The sequence below is a fragment of the Eulemur rufifrons genome, chromosome 15 (genome assembly GCF_041146395.1).
Source record: "Eulemur rufifrons isolate Redbay chromosome 15, OSU_ERuf_1, whole genome shotgun sequence".
Taxonomy (NCBI): Eukaryota; Metazoa; Chordata; class Mammalia; order Primates; family Lemuridae; genus Eulemur; species Eulemur rufifrons.
The window spans coordinates 109,127,397-109,136,807 of NC_090997.1; the positions used below are offsets into that span (position 1 = coordinate 109,127,397).

Consider the following 9,411-nt stretch of genomic DNA (forward strand, 5'->3'; position numbering starts at 1 on the left):
GAATGTCATTAATCAGAGACTTTGCTTCATGACTGTGTGGCTATTTTTACTAAGACCACCTGCACAGAATTCTCACCCAAGAATCTCAAGGGCATTCATCAACTTGGGTCCTTAGATCACCACAGTATCAAGGTTCATTTGAAAGGAATTTACTGAAATGCAAGAGATAAAAATAACTCAATAGCACAAAACGAAGAAAACCCAAAGAGAGAGACACAAAGAGAGAGACACACACACACACACACACACACACACACGAGGAGTGTGAGAAAGAGACAGAGACACAGAGACATATGGGGGTGACAGGAGAGAGACATGGGGGTGAGAGACACGGGGGTGAGAGACAGAAACACAGAGGAGAGACGGGGTGAGAGAGACACACAGAGAGAGAAAGAGCAGAATAAAACGGACACCAAGTCAATCTCAGTTCCGCCACTCGTCAGCAGCCTGAACAGAGCATTTCAATGTGTTCTCTAGTCATCAGCTTCCTGCTTACAAAAGCATACGGCTCCACAAAACTGTGTTCTCACTTTTGTCTCCCTGAGCTCCCGCGGCCCCTCTCCTCTCCAGCCTTCCTCTCCCGCGGCCCCTGCCCTGCTCCCCAGCCACACACCCAGGACACCCCCGTGCAGGTCCCGGCCAGTTTGCTGGGTTTCTCTCTGTCCCTTCCACTTCGATCTGAAGACGTGCTGAGGTTTGGTGGACAACAGGTGTCCTCCGTCCAGGTGTGAGACGGGATTTGCCATCAGGCTCAGAGCCCCTCCTAGGAACACAGTGACGTCTGAGCGCTGGGGACACCTGGGCAGCCAACGGGTCTGTGCAGAGGCCGGGCGGCCGGCTGGCGGGTGAACACTGCCACCTGGCGGCCTCTGGGAGAGTGACGGGCTCTGGCGTCCACTGAAGAATGAGGGGCCCTCAGCCAACTCTGGCAGCGTCTCACTGCAGAAGAGGTCAGGCCGTTGGTCTGCTTGGGGACAAGAGCGGGGACCACGCTGCCAGTCACCTATGCTATTAGGTTGGCGCAAACGTAATGGCGATTTTGGACCATGAATTTTACATCATTATAACCAGGCTCAAACACATCTTTATTAATCAAAATAGGAATCATTACAATCAACACATTTTTGCCAACGATAAATAAATTTATTCCTGTAGCGTAAAAATCCGTGCTTTGGGATTTGACGAACTCTTGGAAAGCATTTTCTGCATCCTGCTGGTTGTGGAAGCGTTTTCCCTGCAAAAAGTTGCCGAGATGCTTGAAGAAGTGGGAGTCGGGAGGCGAGAGGTCAGGTGACTGTGGCGGATGGGGCAGAACTTCGTAGCCCAATTCCTTCAACTTTTGAAGCGCTGGTTGTGCCCCGTGCAGTCGTGGAGGAGAACTGGGCCCTTTCTGTTGACCTGCGGGCTGCAGGCCTTGCAGTTTTTGGTGCATCTCATCAATTAGCCAAGCATAGTTCTCGGATGTAACGGTTTCACCGGGATTCAGAAAGCTGTAGTGGATCAGACTGGCAGCAGACCCCCAAACAGGGACCAGGACTTTTGTTGGTGCAAGTGTGGCTTTGGGACGTGCTTTGGAGCTTCTCGGTCCAGCCACTGAGCTGGTCCTCGCCAGTTGTCGTATAAAATCCACTTTTCTTCACACACCACAATCTGATTGAGAAACATTTCGTTGTTGCGTGCAAGAAGAGAAGATGACACTGCAAAATGATGATTTTTTTTTGATTTTCGGTCAGCTCATGAGGCACCCACTTATCGAGCTTTCTCACCTTTCCAATGTGCTTCAAATGCCGAAAGTAGAAGGGTCGACTTTGAGTTCTTTGGCAACTTCTTATATAGCTGCAAGAGGATCGGCTTCGATGATTGCTCTCATTTAGTCCTCGTCAAATTCCGATGGCCACTGCGCTCCTCATCTTCCAGGCTCTCATCTCCTTTGCGAAACTTCTTGAACCCCCACTGCACTGCACGATCTTTAGCAGTCCCTGGGCCAAATGCGTTGCTGACGTTGTGAGTTGTCTCCGCTGCTTTACGACCCATTTTGAACTCAAATAAGAAAATCGCTCACATTTGCTTTTTGTCTAACATCATTTCCATAGTCTAAAATAAGTATCAAATAAACAGCAACTAGTAAGTCATTAGCAAAAAAACATAAAGCGAGAAATGCGCATTAAAATGACGTATAACATAACCACATTTAAGAATGTATTCCAACATCAAACAGCCAATTTCAACAATGCTAGACACCGCGGCCGCAGCCCTCGAGGCCCGCTAGCAGCGACGCCCGCCGGCCGCCCGGGGCTGTGGAGCGGGAGAGCGCAGGCCAGGCCAGAGCTCCGCTGTCGGCGGGCGCGGGCCTGTCTGCGGCCACGGGGGCGTCCTCGCGGCTCCTGCGCGCAGTGATCATGGGGCTGTGTCTTCGCGCATCACCCAACACTGGGAGCTGAAGCTCCTCTCCAGCGGGACCTGCTCCCGGACCACATGCTGCGGGGCACAACTTGGTGTGTCGGCCAAGGCCGTCACTGAGCAAGGGAACCTCGTCCCAGGCAGTGTCATGACCCGGCTGGCCCCTCCTGAGCTGTTGGTGGTTTTCCAAGGACACTTCCACAGGCAGAAGCCCTAGATAAAGCTTATCAGACAGACGCAGTGATAACCTGAACGTGCCCTCTGAGGTCATTAAACAACATCTTGCTGCTCTCGGGGGTCATCCAGCAGTGGCCGAGTCTACAATGTTGAATTCAACCCTCCCCAAACCGCAGGCGCTGACGATGTGACCGGCAGCCTCTCATTCAGCGAGATCATGACCGACCAGAGACAGTTATCAAGGAACTGAAGGCTTATGAAGCCCAAACGAAGCCAGTCCTGGAATATTCCCAGAAAACAGCAGTGTTGCAAACATTCTCCGGAACAGAAACCGACAAGATTGGGCCCCACGTGTATGCTTTCCTGCAAACTACAGTTCCACAAACAAACCAGGAAGCCTCAGTCACTCCGAGAGGAGAAATGCATATAACTAGCAAGATGAGCAAAACCTCCTTGTCCTCGCATTTAGAGGCTTCTTTTCCTAAGACTCCAGCTTGTATGAATATTCTTTTAAAATTGTTACTTTTATTTCTACTGATTATATACTGGATACTAAGGATGTGCCAAATGAGTCAGATACTAAGATTAATGCTTTTGAAATCATCTAGTGTGTTCTATCCAGTTATCGTCCATGCGTGTGCAATTCAAAAATATCAAACATGTCTGAAGTTTTATAACATCTGCTAGAGCAAAATTAAAAGAGCAATTGGTAGTAATATAACCTTTTGTTCAGTAAGAATAAATGGTAGATAAGATTTCCATATTTTTCTGGAAAAGTTTAAAAAATCATCTGTCATTTGAGGAAAATATGTCTTCAAAGTTTCTGCATAGATTGATGCCAAAAATGACATCTCTAAATGGTGGAACATGGTTTCATGAGATATCGTATCTATGAAATTCCAGGAAAAAAGCAACTGGATTTACAGATCTGTTGCAAGATAAAAATAAGTGTCTAAGGTAGGCACGCTGTATTTTGTTGTTAAACATACTTTCAGTTTACTCAGAATTTCAATTTGCTATAAAAATGTATAAATTACCATACAGGGAAATATTACTTTAAGATGACTTGTTTTCTTTTCAAAATGTGTATGTATTGAGGGCTATGATTTATGTCAGAAATTGACATTGCAAATTCTTGGATAAGTACCAAAGTTGAATGAATTTTCAACAGAAAATGTCATTAAAGTCTTGTTTTTAGATGTAACTCAGGTTAAGAAATGTGTGTTTCAGGATCTACTTGCCAGTTTTTCTCTTTGATCCAAACATGTTCCGCCTTGATAAATCTAAGATACAGCGAAAGAAAAGGAAGGAAGGAAGGAAGGCAGGCAGGCAGGCAGGAAGGGGGGAGGGAGGGAGGGAGGGAGAAAAGAAAAGAGAACCCCCCCCCCCCCCCACGGCACCATGTGAAGTGAGCAAGCCTTGTCCTTAGGAAAGAGACCAGCATGCCTGGGGATATTCCCTTGGCATGAACAGCAATCGTAATTAGTAAACAGGTGTAGCAGCACAAAGAATGTACATGACAGGGCAACAAGGACCAGGAGAGTAACTGAGTTTCCTGAAAGTTCTTCATTCCCAGAGAATCGGGATCTGCTGGCTTTTGCTGTGGCCCTGCCCTGGGGAGAAAGAACCCTGCTGGCCAGTGTCCCGTGAGCAGCCGTTTATCTGTATGAACCATGTCGACTCCGGCGTGGGGCAGCCAGGACGCCTGCGCACGTGCTGCGGCCGGGCGGGAGGGGGGCGAGATGGAGACGCAGGCGGCCGCGTCTTCCGCAGGACACTCGCTCCACTGGTGCCGCGTCGGATGACACCAGCCCTGCACCTGCTGTCACTGACGGCCTTTGGAAACGGGGCCCCTTCTATTCCAGGCGCATACAAATGCCAGCAAGTAGTTCTTGTGTATCCTGGGGGAAAAAACTTATCTTCCTTTTCCTTTGATTTTTCAAAAATTTATTGTTGACCTTTCAAAATGGACCACGGCTTTTTCAAAGGATTTCAGTAAACATTTCATTCTTTATAAAACTTTATATAATGCCTTACTTGAATGTTAATATTACGTGTTTTCGAAAAATCCTGTGAACCACTAAACGTTATGAATTAGCACTAGATTATCAGGCATGCATTAGTCTTCATTAGGGCAAAATGAAGTTTCTTAACTGAGGCTACTACTCTCTCTTTGGTGCCTCACAGGGCCTTCCTTTCCTTCCCCACCTTCCTTTCTGCTATCCTGATGTCTCACTGGCTTCTGAATGAGGGACTGTGTTCTAATAAATTGTCTTAAAACAGCAAAAAAAAAAAAAAAAAAATGCTAAAACCGCAATTACTTTTGCATCAAGCTAATAACAAGTGGCCCTGTGTACATCAACCCACACCCCCACTGTTTCTCGAATATTTTCCCATTATAGATGAAATATTTTTCAAAGATAATTCACAAGCTCCCAGGAGCCACTGCGACCAGGGAGAACAACTTGGCAGCTGAACATTCTAGAGTGGAGCCCGTGCACAGGAGGCCCCGTCGGGACGGGGTGTGGGACCCCAAGCAGCTGGGAGTTCTCGTCAGGGAAGGCGTGATCGTACAGAGTTGCCACCTCCAGATGCAGACAGACACACTCCCTGTCTCGAAAACAGGCACAGGGTGGTAACAGATGACCCAACGCTGGTCCCGTGGGTGAAGCAAGACTCTCGCACCCTCTACCTGGTGAGCACACCTCGAGGGGGAGGTGCTTGTGTCCCCCACCGTCCAAATCATCCACGGACACAGCTGCCACCCCCTCCGTAGAAGGGACAACTTAAAATAAAGGAACTTGAAGCTCCTTCCCAAGTTTGGACCCAGCCCTGCTGCTAAGGACTCCAGAGGGGGGAAAGGAGTTTGAGTTACTCACAGACCTAAGGTTTCTCTCGCAACCAGAAGCAGCCAGCAGGACGGGTTTTCAAAGGCTTAAGTGCCGCCCATGTGTGCAAACCTTGTATACTGGGCACACAGGAAAACAAGTAGTGGGGAAGGGACAATATTTAAGAAATAACAATTGCACTAATAATTGCATTAACACCTAATATAAGCTGTAAGTATCAAGTGCATAGAAACTTGGAAGAAACTTACAAAATCTAGAATAGTTGGGAAAATCTCAGTAGAAAAAATAAAACTGTATCTGGACTTTACAGGGTATGATTTGCAGAGTTCAAGGGGACGTTACACGAAGTCAGAGAATATGAACAGTGGAATCACCAAGAGTGAGAGCATCACGCCCACGTGCAGAGGCAGCCCCGCTGGGACACGGGCGTCCAAGAGGTGGGAAGCTGGGTACGGAGCAGGGACCACCCACGCGGTGACTGGAAGCTGTCAGCCTTAAATAACGAGATTCAGAAGTTACCATTAAGCATCGATTTTATCTGAACACAAAGCTTGAGGATGGCTGTGTGGAGACACCAAGTCCAAAAGAACGGGGTCAGCGTTCCAAAGTGGAGAAGTTAGGGGTTCGCTCACACAGAGATTTAAGCAGGATCACACTTTCCTCACAAGACGAGCGCAGCCACCACAGTGATCCGATCGGCTGCAGACGGCTTCGTCCCAGGGCAGATGACTTTATTACTCCATGAGGAGGGGCCGTGATCTGAGGGGGTCTTATCTCTGGCGCCATTTGGTCTTAATTATTTACAGGGAAAAAAAAAAGACAAGTTGCAGCTGCAGGCTGCGAGACTCAGGTTGCACGGCCACATTCCTCTTAAGGCTCCAGATAATCTAAAGTTCCAACAGCTTTCAGGTCGAATTATTTACTTTCACAAAGCCAGGAAGCAAGACTTGACCTTCATGCGGAGATGAGACTTCTGGTGAGCACTGAACCACCCGTGCGGCCCTCGATGCAGGCGGCCGGGCGAGGCCTCTGCTCTTGTGCTCAGTGGGGCGGGCGGCTCCCGCGTGCTCCTTACCTGCAGGCACCTGGCGGCTCCCGCGTGCTCCTGACCTGTGGGGCCGGCGGCTCCCGCGTGCTCCTGACCTGTGGGGCCGGCGGCTCCCGCGTGCTCCTTACCTGCAGGCACCTGGCGGCTCCCAGCTCCTTCAGTCCTGCCAGACCCTTCCCCAGCTTCTCCCCAGAGTTTAGCCCAGAACAAAGGAGGCTACACCTGACCAGGAAGTGGGTGACCCGAGGCAGGGAGACTGGTACACATGGTCCCAGGTCACAATCGATCTGGTCTGTCCCAGCATCCCCCACTCCACACCCACGGCCCCTTCCTGACAGCCTGTGCTGTGGGTTTCCGGCTCGAGCACCTAAAACAGAAACAGCAGCTTCACGTAGGTGCAACCAGCTCCTCCTAATTGAGGTCAAACTCATTATAATCTTTTTTTTTTGTCTGCTAGGGGTTGTTTCTCTGATCGAACCTGTCTGCTGAGGCGTTAAAGGAGTTCTCAAATTGTGTATGCGTAATCACCTGGGTATTTGATTTTAAAAATGCAGATTTTTGGCCAGCTCAGGTGGCTCACACCTATAATCCCAGCACTCTTGGAGGCCAAGGAGGGAGGATCGCTTGAAATCAGTTCGAGCCCAGCCTGAGCAAGAATGAGACCCCATCTCTACAAAAAAATAGAAAAACTAGCCAGGCATGGTGCCACATGCCTGTAGTCCCAGCTACTCGGGAGGCTGAGGCAGGAGGATCAGAGAATCACTTGAGCCCAGGAGTCTGAGGTTGCACTGAGCTGTGACGCACCACTGTACTCTAGCCTGGGCAACAGAGCGAGACCCTGTCTCAAAAAAAAAATGCAGATTTTCATGCCCTAGCCCGGAGACTGGGAAACTAGATCTAGGGTGGGCCCAAGAGTTAGCTGTGAACAGGTCCCCTACGTGATGCTGATACAGGCGACCTACCAGTCACACCTTGAAAATCACCAACACGGGGATGGGAGGCTCGAGCCAGGAGGCGTCACTACACACGCGCTCTGGCCACGAAAGGCTCACCCAGGGAACAGGTACAGAAAGGCAGGAAAAGGAAAACCACCAGGGTGATATTGGTAAGGAGACCATCTTCCTACTAAATTGTCCACATTCCTCTGAGGCAGGCCTGTAAGGCACCGTGCCCAGGCCAGGACGGAGGCTCCCAGCACCCTGACCCTCCCACGTCCCAGCAGCCTCGGCGGGCAGGCCGCGTGAGTCCCTGCGCCACGGGTCTGAGGACTAAGGAGGAGCAGCTGCTGCATCCCAAGCCAGCGTGTGCGTGAGCCATTGCTCAGTGAACAGAGCACCTTTCTTTCCCTCGACCGCTCTGAATACTCAGGGACCCTTTCGATCCCCTCGCAGGCGGGAAGGTCGACCTGCTGTAGGAGGGGAAGGAAGTCTGCACAATGGCAGCTTCCTAATCAGAGCAAACATGAATTGTACCTTATCCAAGTGTTATCACCATCTTTATCAAGGCTAAAAGGCTCCTGTTTCAGGCGAGGAATGAAGGTGAAGGATCGGTAAAAGCCACACAAATAACTGGGCCAAGCGAGCTCCGGGAGCCTCGCACGGGGCCCTGTGGACTGGGCGGTGCTGCCCACAGCAACACCAGCGGGGAATCAGTGTAGCTGAAGGTGAGGAAGAGACATCATGAAACACCAGTCATGTGCCAGCAATCATTACTCAATTTGTAGACTTCCCTAGAGAGCTTGGGACCAAGTTCTAGACACACAGATTTATATAATTTAAAATAGCGAAAACTTGAATCCCCCATCAATGAGATATCCTCAAGAATAAATTTACCTATACAAAGATGAAAAATGTACACTTTGAATGGGATAGTCTACAATTTTGAGTTAGGACATTGTGATAATTTTAGGTATCAGTATGACCAGGTGAAGGGACACCAAAACAGCCACTAAAGAGTCATTCCTGGGTGCGTCTGTGAGGGTTTTCCCAGAGATCAGCCAGAGAGCTGGCGGACTCAGAGGGCACCGCCCAGCAGGACGGGGCCCAGACAGAACCAAAAGGCAAAGGAAAGAGGACCTGCTCCTGCCCGCGGAGGTCGCCACTCCTTGGCGGGCACCTGGCGGGCACCACCCTCGTTCTCAGGCCTCCGGTCTTGGGCTGACTCCTCAGCCTCCACCACCGAGTGGCCAATTCCCCCATAAGCCCCTTCCCATCACCTCTCCATAGAGCCTCCGAGCCCTGTCTCTGTAGGAGAAACAGGAACACGGTCCTGCCGCTGCCCCAGGGCCCGTGACAGCGTCTGACAGATGTCTGTAAAGTGAATTGTTACGTGTATCTACTAGGAATTTTTGATAATCTGAATTCAATACCTTTTAACAAGAGGCAAAATAAACAAAAGTGGTTCCATCAGACCACAGGCTGTTCTGCCAGGAAGCAAATCACAGCTCCTAGGTCACGTGTAATCTGACCTGTTCAACACCAACAAGATTCCTCAAATATTATAATGGAGTTAAACTGTATTTAATAGTTCTAAAACAAAAAATTCTTCAATATGTAGGTCTCAGTTTTAACATTACTGAAGTGCTTATAAAAATTAACCAAGGTTTCTGCCTAATGCCTATGTAAAGGGCTATTTCCTTTTACAATTTTAATTTGAAGATTTTTTTTCCAAAACAGCTATTCCAGACTGCTTGTTTAACAGTCCAGGAAATGAAAAATCTTTAATATACTCCATTTATATCCACTAAAGTTTTAATAAAACCCTGGGAAACACTGCCCCATCTGGGTGGGTGAAAGGTCCCTTAGGCAAGCTGGTGGGGTAAATAAGTTTGCCAAAAAGGTCAGCTTTTCCAGATAAATTCCTTGCTCCTAAGTGTAAGGAAAAACCAACATGACCTGTTTTTCACCCTTAAATACAAAAATGCCTCTGAAAGAAAAG

At 49.0% G+C, this 9,411-nt stretch overlaps 1 pseudogene; it reads left to right on the plus strand.

The window, feature by feature from the left end:
- The first annotated feature begins 1,890 nt into the window (after positions 1-1,890).
- Positions 1,891-7,888, plus strand: LOC138396013 (GTP:AMP phosphotransferase AK3, mitochondrial-like; annotated as a pseudogene).
- The last annotated feature ends 1,523 nt before the right edge of the window (positions 7,889-9,411 follow it).